The 26,708-nt window shown below is 41.1% G+C and overlaps 1 protein-coding gene across 3 annotated transcripts in view; it reads left to right on the top strand.

Moving 5' to 3' along the window:
• The window catches only part of afap1l2 (actin filament associated protein 1-like 2), a 194,351-nt gene that overhangs the window by 42,684 nt on the left and 124,959 nt on the right, over nt 1-26,708 (top strand). The window contains exon 1 of one of the 3 annotated variants that reach the window (XM_069899996.1): nt 8,380-8,450. The exons of the other annotated variants lie outside the window; for them this stretch is intronic. The gene's annotated coding sequence lies outside the window, so the exon portion shown is untranslated. Of the gene's footprint in view, nt 1-8,379; nt 8,451-26,708 lie in introns of those variants that run through there. 3 annotated transcript variants of the gene reach the window in all.

The following is a 26,708-nucleotide window of genomic DNA, read 5'->3' as shown; positions in this document are numbered from 1 at the left end:
ACCTAAAATACTTGATTGCACAGTTTCACAAAGCACAGAAATTGTTATCCCTGGTCACCAGTGCAAAAGTTATCACTCACTAAGCACCTCAAAATTAAGTAATTTGATTTTTAGTCTTTATGAGAGCTTATTGTTTTCACGATAACTGCTGGGTTTCTACAGTACTGGTAGTAACAGTAGGTCAGAAGTATTTAATTGGCTGTAAAATACCACAGAAAAGTATGAATGGGTTTGCTGCAAATCAGCCTTTCTTGTAGGTTTTCGGCTAAAGTGTTTCAATTTGTTTGCCAACGACTTGCATTTTGAGTTGATTTAAAAATTGCTGTGGACAGTCCTCACCTCCATTGTTCCAGGATATTTTTTCAGTGTGAAATGGTCATGTAAGTTGGTGTCTTAGGAAATATTGCTGAACAGAATGTTCCTCAAAGCCTGAGTATTTGGAAGCAAGATGTATTGGAAATGGAAATTAATTTTTGATAGGGTGGCAGGGATCTGGTTTAGATTATGTTATGTTTCCATTGGGTGTTATATGTGGTAATTTCTGAGTAGATGCAAATCTGCACATTTATTGGAAACAGACCGTTTAATATTCAAAATCATGTCATCATTTGTATCTTGCAACTTCTATCTTTAATCAAAGGGGTCAGAATCGAAAATTTGTCATCATGTAAAGGGAAGTTAGTTAAGTGTATGTTGATCAGGGAAATTCATGTAGACCTTCATAAATATTGAGTGCAGGAGTTGTGATGTTGTATAAGACATTGGTGAGGCCAAATTTGAAGTACTATGTGCAGTTTTGGTCACCTAGCTACAATAAAGATGTCAATTACATTGAAAGAGTACAAAGAAGATTTATAAGGATGTTGCCAGGACTCGAGAAACTGAGTTACAAGGAAAGGTTAAACAGGGACATTCTTCCCTGAAGCATAGAAGAATAAGGGGAGATTTGATAATGGTATACAAAATTATGATGGGTATAGATAGGGTAAATGCAAGCAGATGTTTTTCATGGAGGTTAAATGAGACAAGAACGAGAGAGCCTAGGTTAAGAGTGAAATGTTTAAAGGGAACACTTGGGGAAAGTGGTGAGACTGGAATGAGCTTCCAGTTGAAGTGACATTCAAGATGGGTACAGGGAGTGGGAGAGGTATGGAGGACTATGGTCCATATGCAGGTCAATGGGATTGGGCAGAATAATAGCCTGGCACAGACTAGTTGGGCCAAAGGGCCTGTTTCTGTGTTGTATGGTTCTACCATAAACACCAGAATAGGCCAGATAAGTAGGCTGTTATCTGCTCCAAATTGTATGCAATTCTGAGTTCCAATCCAACCAAATCATCCTTATTTCCCATGACCCCTAATGGAATTTAACCACAATCCAGCATCCACAATGATAGTGATAGATGTGGAGAATTCTCTTGTGCATGGAGTGTGCACTAAACAGCATCACAGATTAACCTGGGAAGTTGGCTTGCAGCCTCACTGTATCAACTGCTGTCATTCCATGGAGGGGGGTCTTTGAATTTGGTGTGATTGGTTTTTTTAATGGTCTCTTTGGTTCCCTGTATGGTTTCGCAGTGAGTGCTAAAACTGCAGCAAAGTCCAGGAAGCCCAATGTGAGCTTTTGGCAGAAACATCGAAGAAGGCTCCAACTGTTATCTGAACAAAAATTCAGATTTGTTATCGGAGTACATGCGTGACAAAACATACAATCCTGAGATTCCTCTTTACTGCAGGCACAGCAGGATTACCACTAATTGGTAGGGCAAAAAATAAACTGTACACAGCATAAACATGTAAACAGATGACCAATGTAAACTGTGCAATGCAGAGAGAACAGAAAGAAAATAAAGTGTTTGCTTTCTGACCCATAGCAAATTCATCCGAGCTCCTTTCTACTTTTAGGGTCATGGCCAAGAAAGTTTAGATGCTGTGGTCAAAAATGGTTTTATTGCTGGCACTCTTCCCAATTCTGTTTATTAAAACTATGCATTTTTACAAAATAAATACATCATCAAAAAAACTCCACATTTCTTATTGAATATTCACCAATTTAAAATGGCCAAAAACTCTTAATTTACAAGACTGGTGAAAGAAGAACTTTAGTCAAAAGGGCGGCATGGATAGCACAGCATTAGCACCATGCTGTTACCGTGCCAGTGGCCCGAGTTTGAACGTGCTGCCTGGATGGAGTTTGTGCATTCTCCCCCCTGTCTTCATGGGTTTCCTTCAAAAAAGGTTATCGGTTAATTGAATGTAATTGGGCTGCTTGGGTTTGCGGGCTGAAAGGGCCTGTTACCATGCCGAGTCCGAGTTTAATTTAAAAAATTTAAATTTAAAATGTAAAGGTAATGGGGGGTCTTGAGCTCAGCTCATAAAATATGTTAAAGGTGGGAACCCACATCAAATACCTGCATGAGAATTGGACTCGGAATCTCCAAGACTATGGATCAAGCACTGTGAAGGAAGATTAATGAAACACGAGAAGTATAGAGGCTGGAACCTCGAGCAAACAATGAGAAGCTGAAGGTTACTCAGCCAGTCAGGAAGCATCCGTGGGGCAACAATGGTCAGTCAGCATTTCAGGTTGGGTCCCTTTCCTGAGACTCGAGTGGGAAGGGGAAATGGCAAACATTAAAAGGTGGGGGGGAGGGAATGAGGCTGACTGAGAGATGATGGGATGCAGGACAAAGGAAGATGGAAGAGGTGGAGGGGCAGTTAGGAGAGGAGACCACGGTGGGCAGGAGTAAGTTTGAGAGAAAAGTGAGAACGGGAACAGGTGAAGGACTGATGGAAATAGTGAAATCGGATCTGGCTGGGGGAGTTGTTTGGAAAGTTAAGTATTTGTGCCTATGGGTTTTAGGCTAACCTAGGCAAAATATTAATGAAATATCCATTTTGTCCAATTTTGATGGGATGGATCAAAAGCTGTTTATTTCTCCAGTTCTCTAAACTTCAAAATCACTGGTTCTGAACTTTGACCCTGAACTTTGTTGGAATGTAATTAAGGAAATGTCTGTCATGAACATTGAAATATTTTGACATGTTACAAAATTAGTTTACTTGTGTGGAATGTTGGGAGCGCACTTTGGAAAATATATGGCCCATTGGCAATCAAGGGAGAAACGAGCTTGATCTCCTCTAGAATGTGCAGGGACTGATCTGCAGAGAGAATAAAATACACCAAGCCAGGAGGATAAAAGCGGGATTAGAGTTGATAAACGGTTATAATAGAAATCAAACAGGAGAATCAGTTTATTGTTTATTGCTGGGGGATTTGAATACAGATGAAGGATTGTGGTATGTTTCAGGTTTGTAGCGCATTAGTTGGACCACATCTGGACACTGTGTACAGTACTCATATCTATTTAAGGAAAGACGTAAGAGTGTTGGAAGCAGTTCAGTGAAGTTTATTAAACCAACACCTGGAAGGGGCAGGAGGTTGAACAGGATAGATTTGTATCCTCTGGAGTTCAGAGGAGTAAGAGGGGACTTGATTGAAATGTATCTGATCCTAAGAAGCCTTGTGGAGTGCCTCTCCTTCAGGGGAACCTAGAATTGTGAGTCGCTGACTCTAGAAATAAGGCATTGTCCATTTGAGATAGAATGAGGCGATTACATTTCTGTTGGGGGGGGGTGGTCAGAGTCTGAGTGCTTTAAAAAAAAAATTTAGACCTACAGCACGGTAACAGGCCATTCTGGCCCATGAATCCGTGCAATCCAATCAACCTACACCCCCAGTTCGTTTAGAATGGTGGGAGGAAACCAGAACCCCCGGGGAAAACCATGGAGACACAGGGAGAACTCCTTACAGACAGCACAGGATTCGAACCCTGGTCCTGATTGCTGGCGCTGTAAAAGCATTGCACTAACCGCTACGCCAATTGTGCCATGCCAGAAGGCAGTGGAAGCAGAGCCTTTGAAAAGCCAGATAGCTTCTTGATGAGTGGGAGGTGAAGGGTTAATGGGCTTAGACTGGAATGCAGAGTTGAGATTACAATTATTTTGTCCTTAATCTTAATAAAGGGTAGAGAAACCTTGACTGAGTGGCTTTCTCCTTCTCAATTTATATGTCTGTATGTTAGAATCAGGTGCGCTGCTACATTGGGTTATTGGAACTATTGACCACAGTATCCGAGGTAAAGGAAAATGGGGGGCGGGAAAAAGAATGAGATTGCAGAAAGAAGGAAGAAAAACAAGAAAGTTAACAGGCATGGTAATAAAATCAAGCAGATAATAAACGTATGGAACAAAGGATTTGCTGTAAATGAGGTTCGGATAGGAGAGTGTAGTTGAAAATGGGTAAGCCAAGGTGAGTTAAGCATGGGAGAACAAAAACAAATTTACAATTCTGTGCCCGACTCCCATGCCGACATGTCTGTCCATGGCCTCACACACTGCCAATCCAAGGCCACCCGTAAATTGGAGGAGCAACTCATTACATTCCATCTGGGCCCTCTCCAACTGGATGGCAATTTCTACAGTTTCTGCTAGACCACTCCCTGTCCCTCTGTCTCCTTTTCTCCAACTCTTTTCCCCCCCCCCCATTCACAGAAGCATCCCCACCCCTTGCTTATCCACCTATTACCTCTTACCTGGACTCTATCCACTGCCCCTCCTCCCACCACTTTATTCAGGTGCCTGTCTGCATTTTGCTTACACCTTAATGAAGGGCTCAGGCCCGAAACGTTGGTTATGTATCTTTATCTTTGCTATATAAAGTATGATGTTTGACCTATTGAGTTTTGTGATTTTACAAATGTACACGAGTTGAATAGAATGGCCTCTATGAATTAAAATCATCTTTCTGTCTTTTGTATTATTGTCTTTTTAAATTCAATTATGTATACCATTGTACTTGTTTTTATTACAAAACATCTAGTTGACTGCAAAAGTAAGAATTTTGATACATCTGTACATTCTACAATGTTTACGACAATAAACTCATTGTCATTAAACATGTTTGGGAGCATTAGCTGCCAGTTGTCCTTTCCTAAACCCAATCTGCTGGAGAAACTCAGTGGGTTGAGCAATGCCAGGGTGGTGAGGTTGGGGGGGTGGGGGGCGGTTGGTGGGAAGAGAAGAGGAGGTTGGAAATAAAGCGTGGTCAATGTTTCAGGCCAAAAGCTTTGAGACGTATTGGGAAGGGTTTCTGCTCAAAGTGTCAACCATTTTTCTTTCCCCCTACGGACACTGCTCAACCCATTGAGTTCCTCCAGCAGATTGTGCGGAGCTTCAGATTCTGTGTCTCCAGCTGACCTTTGACCTCCAGTTCATTCTGCTCCGTTGAAATTATTAGAAAGGAATAAGTAGTGTGCTGGAAAATCAGGCAGGGTGCGTAATCACAAGATCTGCAATCACCATTATTTAAGGTCAATTAAGTTGAAAATTCCCAGTTTATTTCATGAAGATGGGCAGCTTTTGCTTCATGAACAGCTTTTGCTCTGTCACTCACAGTGTGGAAAGTGTTTTGGTCTCAACCAGTTCAATTCTCAGTGCAGAACCTGGTGGCTATATTAAATCCTTTCTGGGAATCGAGCTGCCATTTAAATCAGGTTGAAAATCTACCATTCAATTATTTGAGGTACTTTGCAACCAAGGACATTCAGCCTTTTTCCATGCACATATGTTTGAGTCGCTGCAGATTCAGAACTTCAATCACGTGTCTGCAGAGTAAAAACACAATGCTGGAGAAACTCAGCGAGTCGAACAGTACACCTTTTGAAGGTATGTTGTCAACAATTTGGGATTTGACCCACTGAGTTTCTCCAGCATTGTTTTTAGATTCTGAATTTACTGATTTACATAACAAATTAAATTTATTTTCAAAGATATGCTCTAATCATGTGTAATAAATGTAATTGGGCCCATGTCATTATCTTCATTGTCCAAGACTTCAAAAGATTCCCTTGCACTATATCACTCATGTTTCTCCTTAAACATTGCCTACAAGTTTGGAAGGTGGTGACTGAAGCCCTTGCCACTCCATGTCCAGTATGAGAATATTAGAGTGAGTGACATATCAGGTAGGATTCTGCTTGGAGTCCAGTGTGCCAGAATTGCTCAGGTAGGAAATATTTCCCTGATCAGAGTCTGCCAAGTGGAGCATGGGGTTGGAGATCCTTTTCATTTCACTGGAGATTCTTGGCTGAGAGAATGGGGAAGCAAAGATTCAAATAATGTTTTCAGTGATGAGTCAACATTGTAAGATGTTTTAAATACATCTTTACTTCTCAGGTGATTCTTGTTTAAAAGTTATTTGCATCACTTTTACTGGACTTTGTGTTTCAGTGTATTAGAGGTATTTAGAAATGTGAAAATACCTCTCTGAATGTGACAGGAGACCATTTCCAACTCCAGTCAAAGGTTGGCTGAGGGTTCTGGGAGTGGGAGCTTGATACCAGTGAAGTTTGGAAAGCTCTCCTAGTACCTGTCTCACCCCTTCCACTCTTCAATGAATTAATGCACAGCAGAAATCATCTTCAGTGATCCTTTGCAAAGACAGAAACCAATTTGTTCAATTCTGGCTCAAATTCCAACTCCACAATTCTTAACCGTGGCACTGTCAGTGCAACATTGTTACAGCACCAGTGACTCAGGTTTGAATCCTCGGCTGTCTGCAAGGAGTTTGTACGTCCTTCCTGTGCCTGTGTGGGTTTCCTCTGGACGCTCTGGTTTACTTCTAATCTCTCAAAACTTACGGGGGTTGTAGATCCCCATTATCTGGGATTTGAGCAACCGGCAGCTTCAAGGAACGGGTGAAAAATACGGTTTAAAATTGGCACCCCTTGCGGTTAGTTCACCAATCACGCAACACTCAATTTCAAGCAACCAGAAATTCACTTATCCGGCATCTACCAATCCCCGGAGTGCTGAATAGCGGGTTTTTTTTAATTGTAATTGGGTGCCATAGGCTCGTGTGCCTGAAAGGCCTGTTACTGTACTGTATGTCAAAACAAAATTGAAAATTCTCTCTGTTTGAAACAATTTGGTGTTAACTTGAGCTTCTGACGACATTTCCATTGCATCACTTGCAGGACCTGTTTCTGCCTCTGTAACACATCTCACCTGATCTGGTGTCACTTCACTTGCTGCTAGACTGTGAACCATGCCTTGGTCATCACCATGCCTTTGAATGCTGGCTGTTCCAAATCTCCCCTCCTGCTTTACACTAAAATTAGAACTCGTCCACGCTCTGCTTCCCCATCCTAATTGCATCTTGTCTGGTAACCCATCATCCCATTGCGAGCTGGGTTATATAGATCCCCAATTGAGAAGCCCACCAAGTTATCATGCCCATTCTTGTTTTAAAATTTAAATTTCATTTGCAACATGGTAGAAGCCAATTCTGGCTTGCCGTGCTATTCAATTCTTTCTTTCTTTGGCTTGGCTTCGTGGACGAAGATTTATGGAGGGGTAAATGTCCACGTCAGCTGCAGGCTCGTTTGTGGCTGACAAGTCCGATGCGGGACAGGCAGACACGGTTGCAGCGGTTGCAGGGGAAAATTGGTTGGTTGGGGTTGGGTGTTGGGTTTTTCCTCCTTTGTCTTTTGTCAGTGAGGTGGGCTCTGCAGTCTTCTTCAAAGGAGGTTGCTGCCCGCCGAACTGTGAGGCGCCAAGATGCACGGTTTGAGGCGATATCAGCCCACTGGCAGAGGGCTATTCAATTACACCCAAATCAACCTGCAATTTGGAGGGTTGGAGGAAACCTGAACACCCAGGGAAAACCCAGACACCAGGAGAAAGCACCTGGGTCGTCAGCTTTGTCATGGCATCACTCTAACTGATACGCTGCCCTTAAATACTGCTGGCGTATCTGCTTCAATCACTACATTTGGCAGCCCATTCAAGGCACCTCTATGTGAAAGCATTTTTTCCATCTCTCTCCCTTAAACTCTCAACTTCTACCCCCCCACATCTTAAGCATGCCCTCTCGTAGGTGAAGCTTCTACCCAGTGAGAAACATTGGGGCTCTCTTCCCAATCAATGCCTCATAATTTAATAACTTCTCTCAGGTCACCCTTCACCTTCAAAGTTCCAACGCAAACAACCCAAGTTTGTCCAACGTCTCCCCACACCCTGTACCCTCTAAGTCAGGCAACATCCTAGTAAAATCCTGCGAGGAACCCCAGGAATATTTTACTACTTTTAAAATGTTGAACGACTGCACAATGTTGAGTGTATTGAAGAGAATGGTCAGTGACCCTTTTTTTTGGTCTTCTGGGTTGTATTGTAAACATCCATCCTATGGAGATCAGTAATCCAAAACTCTTAATCTGCTGATGCTTGGTTTTGGCCCTTTGGTGCTGTTGTCCAATCAAGTATTTATAATGTACATTATGTACAATTTTTTGCAACATTGAGATTTGGAGCTCGTGTGAAGAATGTGGGACAGGCATAGAGCAAAAAAAGAGGGAACCCAGAGGGACTGAACCAGAAGCAACATGCATGTGAGATTAATTGGTATAAATTATTTTGTATGCTAAAAATTGTCATGCTAGTCTTAAGATCTAAGATGAAATAAAAAGGAACGACCAGAATCATGTTGAATTAGATTGAAATATGTTGCATCTTTATGAACTTTCACATTTTCAGAAAATGAGCTTGAACTTACCGAATGAAATTGTAGGCTTTTTTTTCTGTTCACTGGAATTCTCTCTGGATTTCGTCAGCACGTAAAATATTCTGAGACAGTGCCACAGATCTGTATCCAGACAATCCTTTCATGCCTGCCTGTGCCTTTTGTCCTTATTGTTGCAATTTCATTAAGAGTCTAATCCCTGTGCTAAAGTCAAAGCTCCCTTTTTTATTTCTTTGGTGGGCCACGGAAATAGCTGTTGGTGTGAGAATCATTGGATTATCAACTGAATTTAAAACAGAACGTTTGAGATTCTTGTTGGGCCTCATCCATATTTGCACATCTCCTGATCATTTGGTGCATTAGTTCAGAGAAGAGTGTCAGCCCTTCCAGGCACACACACCATGGTGGCTGCGCACACTTCTGCACCCCTAACGTGGACCTAGGCTGCAGGGGAAGAAGAGCTGGCTCCCAACTTCTTTTAAACGGACTTTGGGGGGAAAAAAGGTGGCAGGGTTAGTGCAGCGGTTAGCGCCACGCTGTTACAGCCCCAATGAATCCAGCGCTGTCTGTAAGGGCTTTGTACGTCCTCCGTGTGTCTGTGTGGATTTTCTCTGGGCACTCACATTTTGAACATTAGGAGCAAACCTATCTGGCTTCTGGGTCAAAAGGGTATGTTCCCACGCTGTATGTCTAAATTTAATTTAAATTTAAAAAAAAAATAGGTTGCCTTTTTTTGTAACAGGCACAAAGAGTTAAAATTTGGACTAAAATATTAGAGACAATTTAGAGTTTAATTCATGTATTTGAAAGGTCTACAATTTGTGACTTGAAAACATTTTCATTGACTGGGAAAGTTAAGGGAGGGAATGAATAATATAAAACTATTCACAGTTCATGGAGCTTATTCAATTGCGTGTGTGTTAAAATAGGGAGGTGAAGGATTCACAGAAAATGTATCACAATTAATAACTTTATTATGGACATGGGAAATAGTTTGACCAACCCTGAGTTGGTTCAGTTTTTGCTGATCACTTGTAAAATTATATTTAGCTTTTTTTATGAAAACAATTCAGAAGTTTCAGCCTAAGAATTAGTTAGTGATGGAGATTTTGTATCCAATGTTCCTTAAAATTATGTTATTCCATAAGAGTATACCTTTATTCAGACAATGTCCGGTTGTTCTTCATGAATAGGCTTGCTTGTGTTTTATATGTGCTTAACAATTTGGTATACTGGAAAATATCTACCTCATAAGTCAAATATTACTGAAGTTGGATGGAGATCGCCACTGAGGGAGTTGGTGGAAGTTTTAAGGTCACAATAGTTTTGCATTAAAATTTATAACTTCGTACAATGGCATTCTCATTTATTGGGTTAATTGATTAGATTCCATCGATTAATGTTCTGACGTTGGTGAATAAGGTAGGATCATGCCAATATTGGCACCGCATTCTAAGGTACTGACATTGAGGCATTTACCTGAGAGTGCCACTGTAACCCACTGGTGTTCTCCTTTGTGAATTAATTCCTGCACTGAGCTGTCAGTTACTATTGCTGATGAACAACATTTCTTCAGTCGTCCATAGGCCTAGATTATTCAAGATGGATTGATCGATACTTATTAGTTGGTAAGTGTACAGCTGGGCTTTATCTGTGCACAGCATGAGATGAAGTAACACACATGGATGCAGGAGCGGCCATCTGTGTCAACAAAAGCATGGAGCCATTGCAATACTGGAATTGCATTAAAAATAAGCAAAGGGAAACAAGCTCATCCAAAACAAGAACTCTGCACTGGAAACCAGATTGGTTAACAGTCTGTTTTGAAACTGGATGATGTGGCTGTCATTAGCCCTTGGGGTGATCACTGGGCATACCTTTTAGACAGCTACAGAATAATCACTGATCACAGAGCAAAACCGGTCTCTCACACACGACCCTTACTGCGAAGATGGCTAATCGTGTGGATCACCTTTTGCCAGCGAACTTGATTTCCGCTGTCTGATCGTCATATCTGGTTTATCTTATCACTGGTACTAATGTTTAAAGTTCAATTGTCTTTAATTAATTGAAAATTTGCAATAGGATTTGAACCTATGCCTCCAGATCAGTTGTTCAGCCTTCATACAATTAATGTAATGGGACTATCAGAGCTGCCCTTCATTAATTGAACCATATATACCAAGGACTCTTTTTGTTCAAAATTACAGCTAAACTATGATAATTAGTGTTGTTACCTTGCTTGACATGTATCGTAAACTACTTTTACAAACCGGTAAAGGGTTCAGAACCGAAATATGTTTTTCAAAATGTATGAATTTAGAGATACAGCACGGTAACAGACCCTTCTGGTCCATGAGCCCATCTTCTTTGGCTTGGCTTCGCGGACGAAGATTTATGGAGGGGTAAATGTCCACGTCAGCTGCAGGCTCGTTTGTGGCTGACAAGTTCTATGCGGGACAGGCAGACATGGTTGCAGGGGAAAATTTGTTGGTTGGGGTTGGGTCCATCAGCCCATATACACCAATCAACCTACAAACTCCATATATTTAGAAGTGTGATACAGAGAATGTGCAAACTCCTTATAGACAGCACCGGATTTCAATCTGGGTCAGCGGGATTGTAATAACATTGTGATAGCCAGCCACTGCACTAACCGTGCCACCTGGCCATTTACTCACCATTTCTACCCATGGTAGCTATTCTGCGAGAGTAAATCTGGTTTATGGAGCCAAAAGAACAACCATTGCATCCAACTCCACAACTGTAACTTTCTACACTTTTAACTGGAACCGAAATGGTAAACTTTGAACACTGAAATAAAAGCAATCACAATGTTTTCACTTTGAGGAATTTACAAATGCAAATAATTGATCAATTAATAGTGAAGGAAATGAACAACAGAGGAAAAGCTGAAACTAAAACAGCATTTGCTATAAATGGCAAGCAAGCCATTTCAGGTCGCAGGGAGAAAGCCGGTCCCCTGTTTTGATGTGAAACAGGAAAGTTTGCAGACGCTGTGATTGCAGTAAAAATGCACATGAATGCAGGAGGATCTCAGCAGGTCGATATGTGTAACCAATGTTTTGGGCCTGAGTCCTTCATCAAGGAAAAGGCAGACAGATGCCTGAATTAAAAGGCTGGGGGAGGAGGGAGGAAAGGGCAAGGACTACAGGCCTAAAGGCAAAAGGCCATAATTGAACATGAATAGGAGGACAGGTGAGAATTGACTAAGGGGGGTGGGGAGGAGTGGCTCTGTGTTTTCCATGTTTTATGAAGGGTTTCTTTTTCAACAGTGCTCCAAGCAATTTTTTACTTTTATTTCACATTTACAGCATCTGTATATTTTTATTGACAGAAGGAATACTAGTGTCTAGAAATCTTAGGCACAGTGGCAGGTTGCCATTAACTGCTTCAATCCTTGATGCTCTATGCAACGTTCAGTTGTGCCACTTACCGAATGTAATGTTCACACCTCTGCAAATGTGCCACATGTACCAGCTTCTGCTCCTCATGGAGCCCAAATTCAGAAATGGAGAGACCAGCGATCTTAAAGCTGATTAGGTTAGTGTTGCAGCTGGGGTGAAGTGTGGAGGGGTGAATGATGGAGAGTATAGATCAGAAAGGAGAGAGATTAACCACCGAGTAGTTGTTTGAATGGGTTTGCGGGGGAATCAGAAATCAGGGGCCAACACGTTCAAAGGTGGGAAGGGATCCACGACATTGATTCAGAGGAGGAATAAAGTCTGGATGTGCAGATTTATAGGACAATCAGAAGGAGCAGGTAGGTCATTCAGCACCTTGATCTTGCTCTGCCATTTAACGAGATCATGGCTAATCTTCATGTCTGTTTTCAAGCCTTTGCCCTCTTGCTTTCCATTCATCTCCACCTTAGATATTCCCAAGGACTCTGCCTCCATGCCTCTCGGCGGGGGGGGGGGTGGTGGGGGGGGGTGGGGGGGGGGAGAGAAGGGGTTCCAGACTTCATATTCTATTTTAGGGCTGGATGGTTGGCGTACTGGTTAATGCAATGCCTATACAGCGCCAGCAAGTGGGAGTGAGGTTTGAATCTCGCGCTGACTGTAAGGAGTTTGCACATTTTTTCTGTGTATGAGTGTGTTTTCCCTGGGGCTTCATTTTCCTCCCACCATTCGAAGCTTACCGGAGCTGTAGGTTAATTGGATGAAAATTGGTGTGGGGGGGGGTAGTATGGACTTGTGGGCCAAAATGCCCTGTTATTGTCCTGTTTATCTAAATTAAAAAATAAATTTAAATGCTTGTGATAAAGGATGGACGGATTCAGTGGGAAGGACTGATCAGGGTCAGCGTGGTCAATTGAGCCTGCAATTGGAGCATGAAAGAGTGGGCTTGAACAGAAGTGGAATGAGCAGTGAGGTAGGAAATTGGATGGTTGACCTGAAAGCTTTGGTCACAGATAAAGCAATCCTCCTACCTGAGGGAATGAAGGATTTAGGAATAGGAGAACCATGTGGGGTCAGATGTTGCAGCTTAAGAATTGCATTCCTTAGGTTTGTGACAGAGCTCTTGCTGAGTTCTGAGCATGTATAACATCTAGGCATGTTTGTTTTTAAAGTTCAACGTAAGGCATGGTAACTAGGCTGTGTGATACAAGAATTTCTTTTTAAATATAGACATACAGCCCAGCAACAGGCCCTACTGGCCCATGAGCCAGGCTGCCCGATTATTCAATTGACCTACATCCTCATGCATTTTTTGAAGGATGGGAGGAAACCGGAGCAAACCCACGCAGACGCAGAGAGAACGTACAAACTCCTCACAGACAGTGCCGGATTCAAACCCGGTTGCTGGTGCAGTAACAGCATTGTGCTAACTGCTACGCTAACCGATTGCCAAAGATGCCTTCATTTTGGTGAGTGATTAAACCAATTTGCTAAATAAGGTAGGCTTAAAACACCCCTTTTAAAACAGTAGGGAAGTGTACCTATTATCCTGTCCATATTTATGTATCACCAACAAAACATAAATTGTGTGGGGAATGCTAAATGCAAACTATGAGCTTTGTTGTGCACCTCAGAACGAATGTACTTCAAGACGTACATTGGCTGTAAAATGCTTCAGGTCAACTTAAGATCATGAAGGGTCCAATTAAATGCAAATTCTATTATTATTAATAATAGTCCAATAACAGGGACATTCCCAGATTTAATGAGCTAGAACAATTTCAAAGCTCCTCTATTTTTGCGGTAGAGTCACATTCTCCATCAGCCTTGAAGCTGGTTGTTATTCACTTTTTTTGAAAACATTGAATGAGCCTGATTTCTATTTATGGTTTAGTGTTTTTTTTAAATTTTGCCTTTGTCATGTGGGAAATATTGTCCGTAATTTATGACTCACTTCAAATGAATCTGGTAACGATTCGCTTCCTCAAACAATCGGAGGGCATTAAGAAATAGCCGTATATTGTTGGAGTGGAAAACAAACCGAGATGAGGATGGGTTGAAATTTGAGAGGGTCACGTGATGCAGGAGGGAAAAACTTTCAATGCAGAATACCTGACTTGAAACCTCGAAGGAGAATTGCTGTGAATGTTCAGAGCATGGAAACGGTCTTTCCTTTCAAACATATGTGCCAATTGCACAGGCATCTGTTTGCTGTGTTGGCCAAGACAAATAATATTTCATTTTTTTCTTTTATTAACGTTTTGTGTTCAACTTGAAATGCTTCTCATTGGGCCGAAATGCACTAGCCTTTTGCTAACAGTTTGGTGGAGGACAGCTCGCATCGTGTTCCTCCCAGGTCAGCTCATCTTTGACTTGCATATCGCGATGGGAAACTTAAGTTCACTATTAAACTGAATTGGACTCTTTGTTGTCACTTGCACTCCATCGCTGGTTATTTTTAAAAAAATCTTTGATTTGAGTGCTATCCAGATAAGTCAACCCATACTTAGGCACAGAGTTAAAGAAGTCTGCAGATACTCAGAGCAAGTGCAATTCACATGCGTGCTGGAGAAACTCAACAGGTCACACAACATCCACAGGAAACAGTGTAACCAACGTTTCAGGCCTGGGCCTGAATTGTTGGTTGGTTACCATTTACCTTTCTGTGGATGCTGTGTGACCTGCTGAGTTTTTCCACACTTAAGTACGGCAGATCGTGCACTAATAAAACAAAAATTTTATCCAGTGTATTTGTTTCCCTTAATTTTTTGTGACTATTTGCATGAATGACCTAGAGAAGAGAACAAAATGTCAGGTTTCAAGGTTTGCCAAGAATATGAAGATGGGTGGGGGGGGGGGGGGATGTTATGATGAGGACATTGTGATTCTACACCAAGATATGGATAGATTGGGTGGGGGTTTGGGGGGGGGAAACCAAACAAATGGGTTTTAATGTGGGCTAAGTGGGAGTCATGCTTCTCAATGAAAGGAATCAAAAGGTGCACAAATGGAGAGAGATGGATCTAAATGTTTTGGTGCAGGAATCACAAGAAGCTAGCGGACAGCTTCAACAAATAATGAAGGAAGCAAGCAGGATGTTGGTTTTATGGCATAGGGTTTAGACTTTGAGAAAAGAGAGATTGTGTTGCAGTTGTACAGGTTGCTAGTGTGGCCAAACCTGGAAATCTGGGCTCACTTCTGATTGCTGTCCGGAAAAAAAAATCGCTTTGGAGGTAGTCCAAAGGAGACTCACCAGGTTAATTTCTGGAATAGAGGGTCTTCTATCAAGAGTGGTGAGACAGTCCATGTTCCTTGCAGTTCTGTGGAATAATTAAAACATATAAGATTTGAAGGAATTTGACAGGGTGGACGCTGACCTGTTTTCTCTAGTGGGAGAGACAATATTATAAAATAAGAGGCCAGTCATGTAAGCTGAGGAACATTGAAATTCCTTCTCTCAGAAAGAAGGGAACCTCTCCAATTTTATGGATGAACAATAGAAAGTTCGAGCAACTGAGAGTTGCTTAGATCAGCCATGGTCGCGGTGAGTAGCCGGGCAGGCTTACTGCTGCTCCTATTTTCTTGTGTTCTTCTGTTACACACTGGAAGTGTGTTCCGTCACTCCACTCCCATGACGGAACAGTTCTTCACTCGGTGGGTGAAGGACATGTGCAACGAGTGCCAGGCAAATGGGTAGAAGCAGGTAAATTAGCTTCCTTTTAAGAAATACTTGGATGGGAGGGGATTGGTGGGATATACGTCTAATTCCAGGCAAGTGGCACAAAAGCAGAAGGGCATTTTGTGTGGCATAGACAAGTTGGGCTTGTTTGTCTGCTGTAAGACTCCACAAATTGTCCCTCTGTGAAATCTCTCACAAAGAACTTCACAAGAAAATAAGTTCAGGAATTCCATTCTCCTAGCAAAGAGCTACACTCAAGGGGAAATATGTTATTGCTGGATGAGTTTTCTGGTTTGTGCTCAATTTAGGTTTCAAAACTTGCCTTCATTTTGTGAATAGTAAGTCTTTATTCCCTAATTGTTAGCCAATCCTCCACCTGAGCATTTATATTATCCATCTCTCGCTTAATCTGGCTGCACAGTTTATTGTTTGCAAGAGGCACGAAGAAACATTGTCTAAGCTTCCTCAGCAGCACCACCCACCATTTTTACGGGCTCAAGGGGGTGGGGGGGGAGGGGGAGGAAAGATCCCCAGCTCCATGCAGACATGTCACTCCCAATCTCTCAGAGTTACAAACCATCTGGATTTGGGTGTCTACCTCCTGCTCTGATTGTAGCTGGATCAACATCCTGAAACACCCTTTCCCACAGCCCCTTCACCACAGGGACTGCAGGTCACCACCATCTTCTCAAGAGTACATAGGATTGGGCAATATGAACTGCCGAAAATCCCCATATCCCATGAATAACTAAACATTGTTGCAATTTGCACCATTTCCTGCACATTTTGCACCAGTTCGACTTGAGTTGTTTCAATGGAATCAAATTTTGAAATTTAGTGTACACATATTGTTCTGCTGTACAGTTAGGGCTGCCAATTAAGGACCATTTTCTTGGTAGTTATCATTTAAATTGCAACAATTAAAACATTTGATTCCTTGAGCCGATTAAGACCGTTTTAGCAGTCGTGCGACAGGAGACTGGCGGGGAAAGAATGAGATTTAGGACTTGATCTGAATCTTCAAAAGTTCTCAAACTTGCATAAAATCTAGGACAGGTCAACTCCATGCTTACTCACTGCAGTGAACTGGGATTCACTGGTGGTGTGTTGCGCCGATGGTTGGCCCCCATCTGCTCACCTAGAATCCTGATTTCCCGCCTAAACCTGAAGAAACCCTACCCATAGTTACAAGCTAATAAAAGTGTTTGCTCTCCCTCCAGTCGTGAGAGCTTTTATTCACGCTATACTCACGAAGGAGCATCATCCGAAATACACACCAATAAAGGAATGGATTCATTTGGTATTAATTTGAGTGGTGGTTATGGTTCCTGTATGGAATTCATTCGCACCATTGTATTTATTTGCATCCATTGATTAAGATAATTTTCTTTAGGGGAAAAAACAACTCTCTGTACTCAAAGAATGTGACCGCTTTTAATTTGGTACATATAATTTTCTTCAAGCATGTGCATGTGAATCATGACATGGAACTAAGGAACATTAGCCTTTCTGTGGATAGAGAATATACATGATGAGTCCAGGAACAGATCAGTTAGTTCATCATATAGTCGATCAGTTTCTTCTCCCTTGCATCTCAAACTTGTGTACCTCTTCACCTAAAAATGGGTGAAGAATGAAATGCTTCAGTATCTGTCCGTGTCAGAGATGGGTAGGGGTAATCAGAATTTATTTGTTTGTGGGAGACCTGTCCTGATTGGTCTAATTGAAATTATGAAAGTGGCATCTAAATATTATTAACAAGGGAATTGCAGTTTGTGTGTTTTAGGTGGAATTCAGTAAGTCCTTTAACAAGGAACTGAGATGTGGAAGGTTGTTCCAAAAGGTTAGAGGCCATGGAATCCAAGGCGAGTTGCCAAATGGTATCCAAGATTGACTTGATATTAGGCAACAGAAGGCGATGATGGAGAGTTGCTTTAGTGATTGGAAGCCTGCAACCCATGCTGTTTGTTGAATTCATTGACAACTTGGATATTCATGAAGAAAGTATGATCAATATGTTTGCAAGTGATATGAATATTGGTGGTATTATTGATAGTGAAGAGGTGAATAGTGGAAGCCTGTTTTCTAGAGTAAGAGAATTTTGAGCTGTTAGGTCGGTCAGGGAAATGGCAGAATTAATTCTGTTAAGTGTGAGATGAATTAGTTTACTGAAAATAAATGGTAGGAATTTGGGGAGTGTTGATGAACAGACCAATCCATTGAAACTAATTATTAAAAAATGGTTTTTAAAGGTTTTTCATGATTATAATTAGATTTTAAAAATATTAATTTTATATTTTGTACAGTGAATTATTGAGGAAACGTTGCCAGGGCTTCTGGAAGTATGAGTTAAGTGGAGTAAGTTCAGTTTGAGGCAGTAGGCACGGGATAACAAAACGTAAAACAGTGGTTAAGTTACCTGGCTGGTATCCAGAGGCTTGGGCCTCTGATCTGAAGCACAAATCCTACCATACTAGATTTATCTGGAATTAAAAAAAAACTAACATTAGTTGTGATAAGGCCATGTGCAGGGGATGAAATAGGTTGGGTTTTTGGAAGGTGCAGGAGGGACTTTGAAAACTTGGCTGAATGGTGCACCAACAGTAACATTATACTCAATGTCATCAAAACCAAGGAGCTGATTGTTGGCTTCAGGAAGGGAAAATCCGAGGTGGAGAGGGGGAGCAAATTTAAATTCTTGGGAATCACTATCTCGGAGGATCTTTCTTGGAGCCAACGCACTAATGGCATCGTGAAGAAAGCATGTCAATGGCTCTACTTCCTCAGGAGTTTGCCAAGGTTTGGTATGACATCAGAATTAAAAAAAAAAATCAACAAAGTGCAAAAGGGCCCCTGATTGAGTTTGTTGTTGAGGCATCGGATGGTGGAGGGGTAGTAGGTATTCCTGAACCAAAAAACCTTGCAAATTTCTACTAGTTTTTGGCAGAAAATGTGCATGAAGTGTGCATCATGGTCTGGTATGGGGACACCAGTGCCCCTGAGGGTCCAAAAGGTAGTGGACACAGCCCAGGACAGCAGAGACAAAATCCTCCCCACCATTGAGAACATTGAAAGGGAACATTGCCATCGGAGAACAGCAATCATCAAGGATCCAAACCAACCACCATATAATCAGTTCTCATTTGCTGTCATCAGAAAAGGGGTATAGGTGCCACAAGACTTGCACTATCAGGTTCAGGAATAGCTGCTACTCCTTCAACAACACACTCAATCTGGGACTCATTTAAAGACTTGTACTTTTGCACTTTATTGATTTTTTTTAAAAAATTCTCTTTTTAAATCTAAACAGTTTGTTTACATTTCTTTATCTATTTACGTTTATTGTAACGTGTACTTATATACAGTTTTCTTTCATTACCAGTAAGTTTTGATTCTGCTTTGCCCACAGGAGAAAGAATCTCATGGTTGTATGTGATGTCATGTATGTACTCTGACAATAAATCTGAAATGCACAAACATCTTTAAATATTGCCCCTCCTTTCTCCCACATACATATTCCTCCAGATAATGAAGATCACACAACTGTTGAATTGTTATAAATGCTCATCTGAATATGAAGGTCCTTCTGGGGAGAAAATCTTCATAATTCAGGCACCAACACAATAAAGGACCTTTCCCACCCCAGTCATACTTTCTTTTCCTGTTGGGTAGTTGATAAGCGTGTTTGGAAACACGTACAATCAGATTCAACAACCTTTTCTTTCCAGATGTTATCGGACGCTAGAATGGATTTCAAATATGGAACACTCCATAGCACTATATTTTGCACCTTTGTTATATTTTGTACTACTTGTAGAGGACTGAAGTAAAAGTGGACTTGCCTGGGTAGCATACAAACAGTTTTACACTATCTTGTGAAAATAGGGAACAATTCAATTTTTAAATTAAAAAAAAATCCAATTCCTCATCTCGTCTGGCTAAATGTGATACCGGGACCAATGCTAAATGGATAATTCCGAATGGAAATAGCTAAGAAAGCTATTTAATTTAAGGGTAATAAATGCTAGATCCAGTAATGTCCACGTCACTAGACAAAAATATAAAAATCTTTGAATTTTATGCTACAAGTGGAGGCCATATGCTCATTACTGACTTTGAGTTCCTGGAAGAATTCTTCTGCTCCTTCCCTTCTCATTCAAGTGCCAATAAGGCTTTGAATATTTTGGTTGCTGATACGTTACATTACTGAATTTGAAATATTCATTACCATTCAAATAAAAATTAATCTTCTTATTTCCCCCATGTATCTTTTGCCTGAAATTTTAAATCTACATGCCCTTTGCAGGTTGGATCCGAACCTCTCTCTTATTTCTATCTTAACTTGTCCTGATCACCTGGATGAAAGCTTTTCAAAGTTCAAATTTATTGTCAGAGTACTTGCATGACATTACTTCCAATCCTGAGATTCTTTTTACCTGCAGGCCAGGCAGAATTTTCACTTATTGGTAACTGTTAACTGTGATCAAAAGAGAAATGTAAACAAACTGTGCAAGATAGAGAAAAAAAAATATTCAGTAGTAAATAATGTGTAAAGTAAGAGTCCTTAAATGAGTCTTTTAATTGAATCTGTGGTTTAGGAGTCTGATGGTTGAGGTGTAGCCACTGTTCCAAGCCTGTTAGTATGAGTCCTGTGGCACTTGTACCTTTCTCCTGATGGCAGCAGTGAGAACAGAAAGTTGTGAATCCTTGATGATTTTTGCTGCTCTCCAATGGCAGTGTTCTATGTGGATGTTCTCAATGGTGAAGAGAGTTTTGGCTGTGATGTACTGAACTGTATCCATGACCTGTGTCCACTACAAGCTTAACAATCCAAAATTCTTTATTCTGACTGAAATTTCCCATTCTTGGAGCCATTTTAATTCTCTTTGCCCGTTCTTCAGGTCTTTCACTTATTCCTAAAGTTAAGAGACTCAATTTAGATGCACGTGTTTCAGAACTACTTCTGTATCATTTACAAGATACAAATATATTCCAGTGGAGTAGCAGAGAAGAGTTCTTTCCTGGAAGCAGTATTTTAATATCACAGTGAAATTATAAACTCTCATCAAACCTTTGCCTTCCTTCGTTCGATTAGGTTTTCTTAAGCTGCAGAGGAGTCCGCTTTCAAGGGACAGATAGAAACTCCTAGCCTCAGTTATACATCCATAGCTCTTTTGGCAGCACTCTTAATGCAGAGGAAGGAATCACTTGCTGATTCTTAATCTTGAAAATTATCTAATATTCTTTCCCCCCATTCCAGAAGGGAAATGTGTGGCCTCTACTTGGCAGCATCCCAATGGCACAGCTGAAATCCAGAGTTTGCATTTCACACAAACAGTTATAGCAACATCTGTTGCTATATTTATTGGAGCCAAAGAATTAGTTGCAGAAAGTCAGGTTTCACAGAGACACCAAAGGCTGCAGGTGTTACAATCTGGAGCAAAAAAGAAAACTCTGGAGAACCTCAGTGGACCAGGCAGCATCCATGAAGGTAGACTCTGCAGGTTCATTCTGCAATTCAACTTTCAACCGAATTCTTATGAGGGGTACAAAGCCTGCATCGGTGAGGGCTACAAAGCCTGCATCGGTGAGGGCTACAAAGCCTGCATCGGTGAGGGCTACAAAGCCTGCATCGGTGAGGGCTACAAAGCCTGCATCGGTGAGGGCTACAAAGCCTGCATCGGTGAGGGCTACAAAGCCTGCATCGGTGAGGGCTACAAAGCCTGCATCGGTGAGGGCTACAAAGCCTGCATCGGTGAGGGCTACAAAGCCTGCATCGGTGAGGGCTACAAAGCCTGCATCGGTGAGGGCTACAAAGCCTGCATCGGTGAGGGCTACAAAGCCTGCATCGGTGAGGGCTACAAAGCCTGCATCGGTGAGGGCTACAAAGCCTGCATCGGTGAGGGCTACAAAGCCTGCATCGGTGAGGGCTACAAAGCCTGCATCGGTGAGGGCTACAAAGCCTGCATCGGTGAGGGCTACAAAGCCTGCATCGGTGAGGGCTACAAAGCCTGCATCGGTGAGGGCTACAAAGCCTGCATCGGTGAGGGCTACAAAGCCTGCATCGGTGAGGGCTACAAAGCCTGCATCGGTGAGGGCTACAAAGCCTGCATCGGTGAGGGCTACAAAGCCTGCATCGGTGAGGGCTACAAAGCCTGCATCATTTGGTTTCCACCAATCAGGCTAGTTCTCAGATAAAGGCTGGAAATACTTGGCTGGTCATTCAGCATCTGCGTAAAAAGAAATGAGTTCATTTCTCAGGACATGGACCATTCCTCAGACTGAAAAAGGGAGAAAGCAAATTGGTTTTCATTTACAAAGAAGGTTGAGGAAGAAAAAAAAAATTAGAATTATCTGTGTCAGAAAGAAGCCAGTGTTGTGATCTCGTCTCTTTTTTTGAAGGGTCTTTGACCTGAAACATTAACTATACTTCTGTCTCCACAGATGCAGCCTGAACTCTGAGTGTCAGCAGATGTTTTTGACATTTCCTTTGACTTTCAGGCAATTTCTCAGGAATTTGTGGATTTGGGACTTTGCTCGGATGCCAGTGCAAAAGCAATGAAAAGATGTAAGGATGGCAGAGATTTTAGAGAAGGGGAAGAAACCATAGAAGATTTGAAATAGGGATGAAACTTTTTTTTTAAAGCCAAGACATTACTAAAGCACAGGGATAATGCATGAAGTGATTGGTACCATTTTAAGAAGTGTGTTCTTGTTAAATTGTTTGGCATAGAACTGGCTTACACTTGTTTGCAATTAAGTGCACAGCATGGAAACAGTTTCTTCACTGAAGTTTTTATTTTGGAAAGATTAGTTTAATAGCTAACTGCAAGAGGGTTCATGATATGGTTAAATGGAACATGGTGCCAGAAGCAGTTTTCAATAAACTCCAGTTTCCAGAAGGTGGATAAAGTACAATTTTGAAAATTTCCAGCATTAATAATATCTTTACAGCTAAACAAATAAATGTCTGTAGTTGCAAAACCGTTCTCCTATAATTCTTTGTTATTTCACTAAGATATGACAGTATCTTTTTTGGTGCAGAACACAATGTCCACATAATTGTACCATTTGTGAAGTTGGTAATAAATAATAATTGATATCCATGTGAGTGTGGCTATGTGTTTATGAATCTGTAAACACATTCAGCAAACTTTATTTATATAATGCACAATAAGGGACAAATGCAGGGTAGTTTGAAAAGGTCTTTTCTTGATTCATGAGCTTTGATTGTATCATAGCTTCTTTATGATTTATTCATCGCAACATAACTCAAAACAACAAATTGAAAAGCCCTTTGTAATGTTTCATTAATTTGCAAGACACACTATTTGGTTCTTCTCAATGGCGAGTACTCCTGATTTGTAGTATAATTTTTTTTACATTTAACTTGCATTTTGAACCCAGCTGATGAATTTAGGGGTATAATTTGAGATTTAATAATTACTTTCAGGGGTTTAGAAAAGGTAGTTCCAGTCAAACATTCAGATTATAGTTATCAAGTATATGCTGTAACATCTGATAACTGTGGGGGGGGGGGAAAAACCTCTTCAGTAATAGTGTACGTTTTGAAGCCATAACTTTATTAACAGTGTAGCACACTTTCAAACACAGTAAAAGTCTGACCTCAAGTCAGTAGTTCCATTCGTATGAAATCTGTAATGCGTTTATTGAATTATTTTCGCGTAACTTTCTAAAAACGGCTTTAAATTACAATTGCCTTTCGTGTAGCAAACTCTTCCACAGCGCCAAGCAGGAACATCATGAAACTGAACATCGATGCAACCTGCATAAGAATGAGCTTGATCAGGAAGGTAGGTTTGAGGTCTGGGTTGAAAAGCGTAGAAAAGTTCAGACGTTCCAGACCCAAGGGCTTCAGCAGCTGATGACACAGTGGTGGCATGGTGATAAAGAGGCCACATTTGAGACGCGGAACTGTTCTTCAGATTTTCTGGAGCTAAAAAGGATGGCAGAAATGGGAAAGAATGAGACTGATATGTAGCAGTTGCAATCGCAACCTTTAACGCTGTTTGTATGTTCTGCATATGAGTACGGTCCATGGATTCTCATAAATGCTCTGGTTTCCTCCAAAGGCATGCAGAATGGTGAGCTATACTGGCCATGGAGGGCACTGCAGAGGCAGTTCAGCAGGTTGATTCCAGAAATGATAGATGATGTCGGTAAATTGAGCTGAGTGGCCAGATCCGCTATAGTCTTGATGAATGGCAGGGAAGCCTCGACAGGCCAGATGACCAACTCCTTTTTTTTTAATGTTCCTGTGAAGTTACCCCTTGTGGAAGAACAGGGAGTGGGGGAGGCAAATGAAGAGAATGGTTGCAGGGAAATAAGTGGAGAGTTGGTGGGATTGTTCTTAGAGTTGGCATAGACTTGATGGGCTAAATGGCCTCTTTCTATATGGTGAAAAATATGAATTTGAGATTGAGGGATTGGAAAAACAAGCATAAGAATTTTAAGACTAGGGGTGATTAAATGAGAAACAGGATCCAGCAGGCTTGGAGGATGGCAGTTGGATAAGAGTTTTTATTGATTGTCAGGATCTCTTGTCCCTAATTCCCTTTGGACCATTACCCTGCTAATTATATTGATTGAATGAACATAAATTATTTAACCCATGAGCTTGTCTTAACTTGAGAAAAGGGTGATACTACAGAGATCCTCTGTATTTAGTTTCTCCAATTTAGAAGGCACCATATTATGAGCATCGAATGCAGTATCTACACTGGAAGAAGTACAAGTAAATCACTTTGCCAATCTGCTCATCTCTCAATGTTGTCCCTGAATTTGCAGTTCTAATTCTTAATCCAATTCTGTTCTGACCTCTGCCTCCATTGCTGTTCCAGTGGAGGCCCAATGATATCTCGTGGAACAACTTCTCATCTTCTTACTGGGCTTGTTACAGCCCTCAGGTCTTTGAATTAAAATATTTTAGATGATCAGCCTTTCCAGTTTGTAATCGGATTGGCCAGCGTGCACAGTTGGTTTTGTGTTCCATGCACCTATTCGTAAAGCTCAAATTCCAATATATTTTTAAACTTCCTTTCTTGCATTGTCTTAACAACTTGCACACCACAGACAGATGGCCCTGAAGGGCTTATTTCTGTCCTGTATAGCTCCATGAATCTAACTCTTATAATAACAGCATTCAAAAGACATTTGGACAGTTTTCTTGATAAGAGGGGCTTGGAGAGATTAGCTAAAATATCACATTGCCAGCATGGAATAATTGGGCCGAAGGTGAAGTATGATGCTGTAATAACTGTATTAAAAGTTTGTAGAGGTATGCACTGTTCTTGCAACCCATTTGGAATTTCATTCCTCAGTTACTGCTCTTCTTCATTCTTCAGACCAAATTGTTTCAGCTTGCTCTTCCTCGAGTTGCATGTCATCTGCCAGTGCTCTTCCCTTCACACCATCCTTTTATACTGTATGCCCTCTTGTGCTCCATCATTCACCCGCTCAATGTCTACTATACTTCTTCCCTTTCAGGCCATTACAAGGTGCTTTACAGCCAATGAATTCTTTGAGATACATGGTCATTCCTGTCATGTAGGAAATAGAAACATGGGCTAGCCAATAAGATGCTGTAAATTCCTCATGTTTTCAAAGTAACGTAGGACTTGATGAAGTGCTTCAGTTTTGGCACTTATTTTCCCCCTCACTGAAATTTATCAAAAAGGACCATCAGGGATTGAATAAGATCTATTGCTCCAACTGATACAATAAAGTTCCCATGAATGTTGGAGTTTAAATTTTTTAAATTGCATGCACAACACGGTAACCGGCCCTTCTGGTCCACGAGCCTGTATTACCCAATTAACCTATAATCCTGTATGTTTTGAAGGGGGTAGGGGGGAGAGAAGAAAACTGAAACAACCAAGGAAAACCTATGCAGGGTCTGGGAGAGTGTACAAACTCCTTACAGACAGTGCCAGATTTGAACCTGAATCGCTGTCGCTGTAATAATGTGGTGCTAACCACTGCACTACCCTTGTCGAGTTGTCATCTCCAAGGAACATGTACATTAAAATGCATATTAGAAAGGAGTTTTTCTCATAACACAGATGAGGCATTTTTGATACAATTGTCATCAGTCCTTGAAGAAAAATAATGCTATTTTTCATCAGGGTTACAAAATATTTATCCAAAAGTTGTCTAAGATTGAATTAATTTTTAATGCAGTGTTTTGTGGTTGATTTCAATGCTCAATTCCACTGTGAAATGGAAGTTATAATGTTGAACAGACTCTCTATTAAGTCTGTGTACACTTAAATTGCTGATAAATTCTAGTTGATCCCTAAATATTTTGTACATGCCTCCAGAGAATTTGAGTCACTACTCTCTCAGTTAAGGAATTTGTAGCTGAGGAATTCACAAAGTTGAGATGCGAATATAAGCATTAGATTTGCCCATTACAAAATGACACATGTGTCCTTTTTGATCATTTACTAAAAGCTTTAAATCCAGGCCAAACTAGTACCAATGAGTTTTTGTTTTTATTAACATTACTTGGAAACACTTCATACAATGTGGTGTGAAAGTGAAATAGATAGTGGGGGAAGCGAGACATTAAATTGCTTTATAACGTTCTGCGAGCAATAATGGTCAGATGGGTTTCTGGTGAGGCCTTTTCTGCAGTGTCTACAAAGTAATCACAAATCAAGTTCAAGTTCGCTACACTTGATACAATGATCAGGGTTCTTCCACAAGCAGCCTAGAAAATCAACTCTAACATCCATGCAAAGTCGGAGTAAGAACAGACAGAGATGCTGGAGGAACTCAGCAGGTCTCTCAGTGTCCGTAGGAGGTAAAGATACATTACTGACATTTTGGGCACGAGCCCTTCTTTAAAGTACAGTATAAGAGCAGAAAGCAGAAGTAGGAGAACAAGAGCACGATAACAGCAGAGTGAGAGTGCTGTTGTGAACTTCATTCTGGAACCTGATGGTTGCAGGAAAGTTATCTTTAAGCATGAGTGTGCAATATGATCAATAACCACAAGCTGACT

The sequence above is a fragment of the Narcine bancroftii genome, chromosome 10, assembly GCF_036971445.1.
Source record: "Narcine bancroftii isolate sNarBan1 chromosome 10, sNarBan1.hap1, whole genome shotgun sequence".
Taxonomy (NCBI): Eukaryota; Metazoa; Chordata; class Chondrichthyes; order Torpediniformes; family Narcinidae; genus Narcine; species Narcine bancroftii.
The sequence above is the reverse complement of the archived record's forward strand: the minus strand, read 5'-3'. Positions and strand labels throughout refer to the sequence as shown.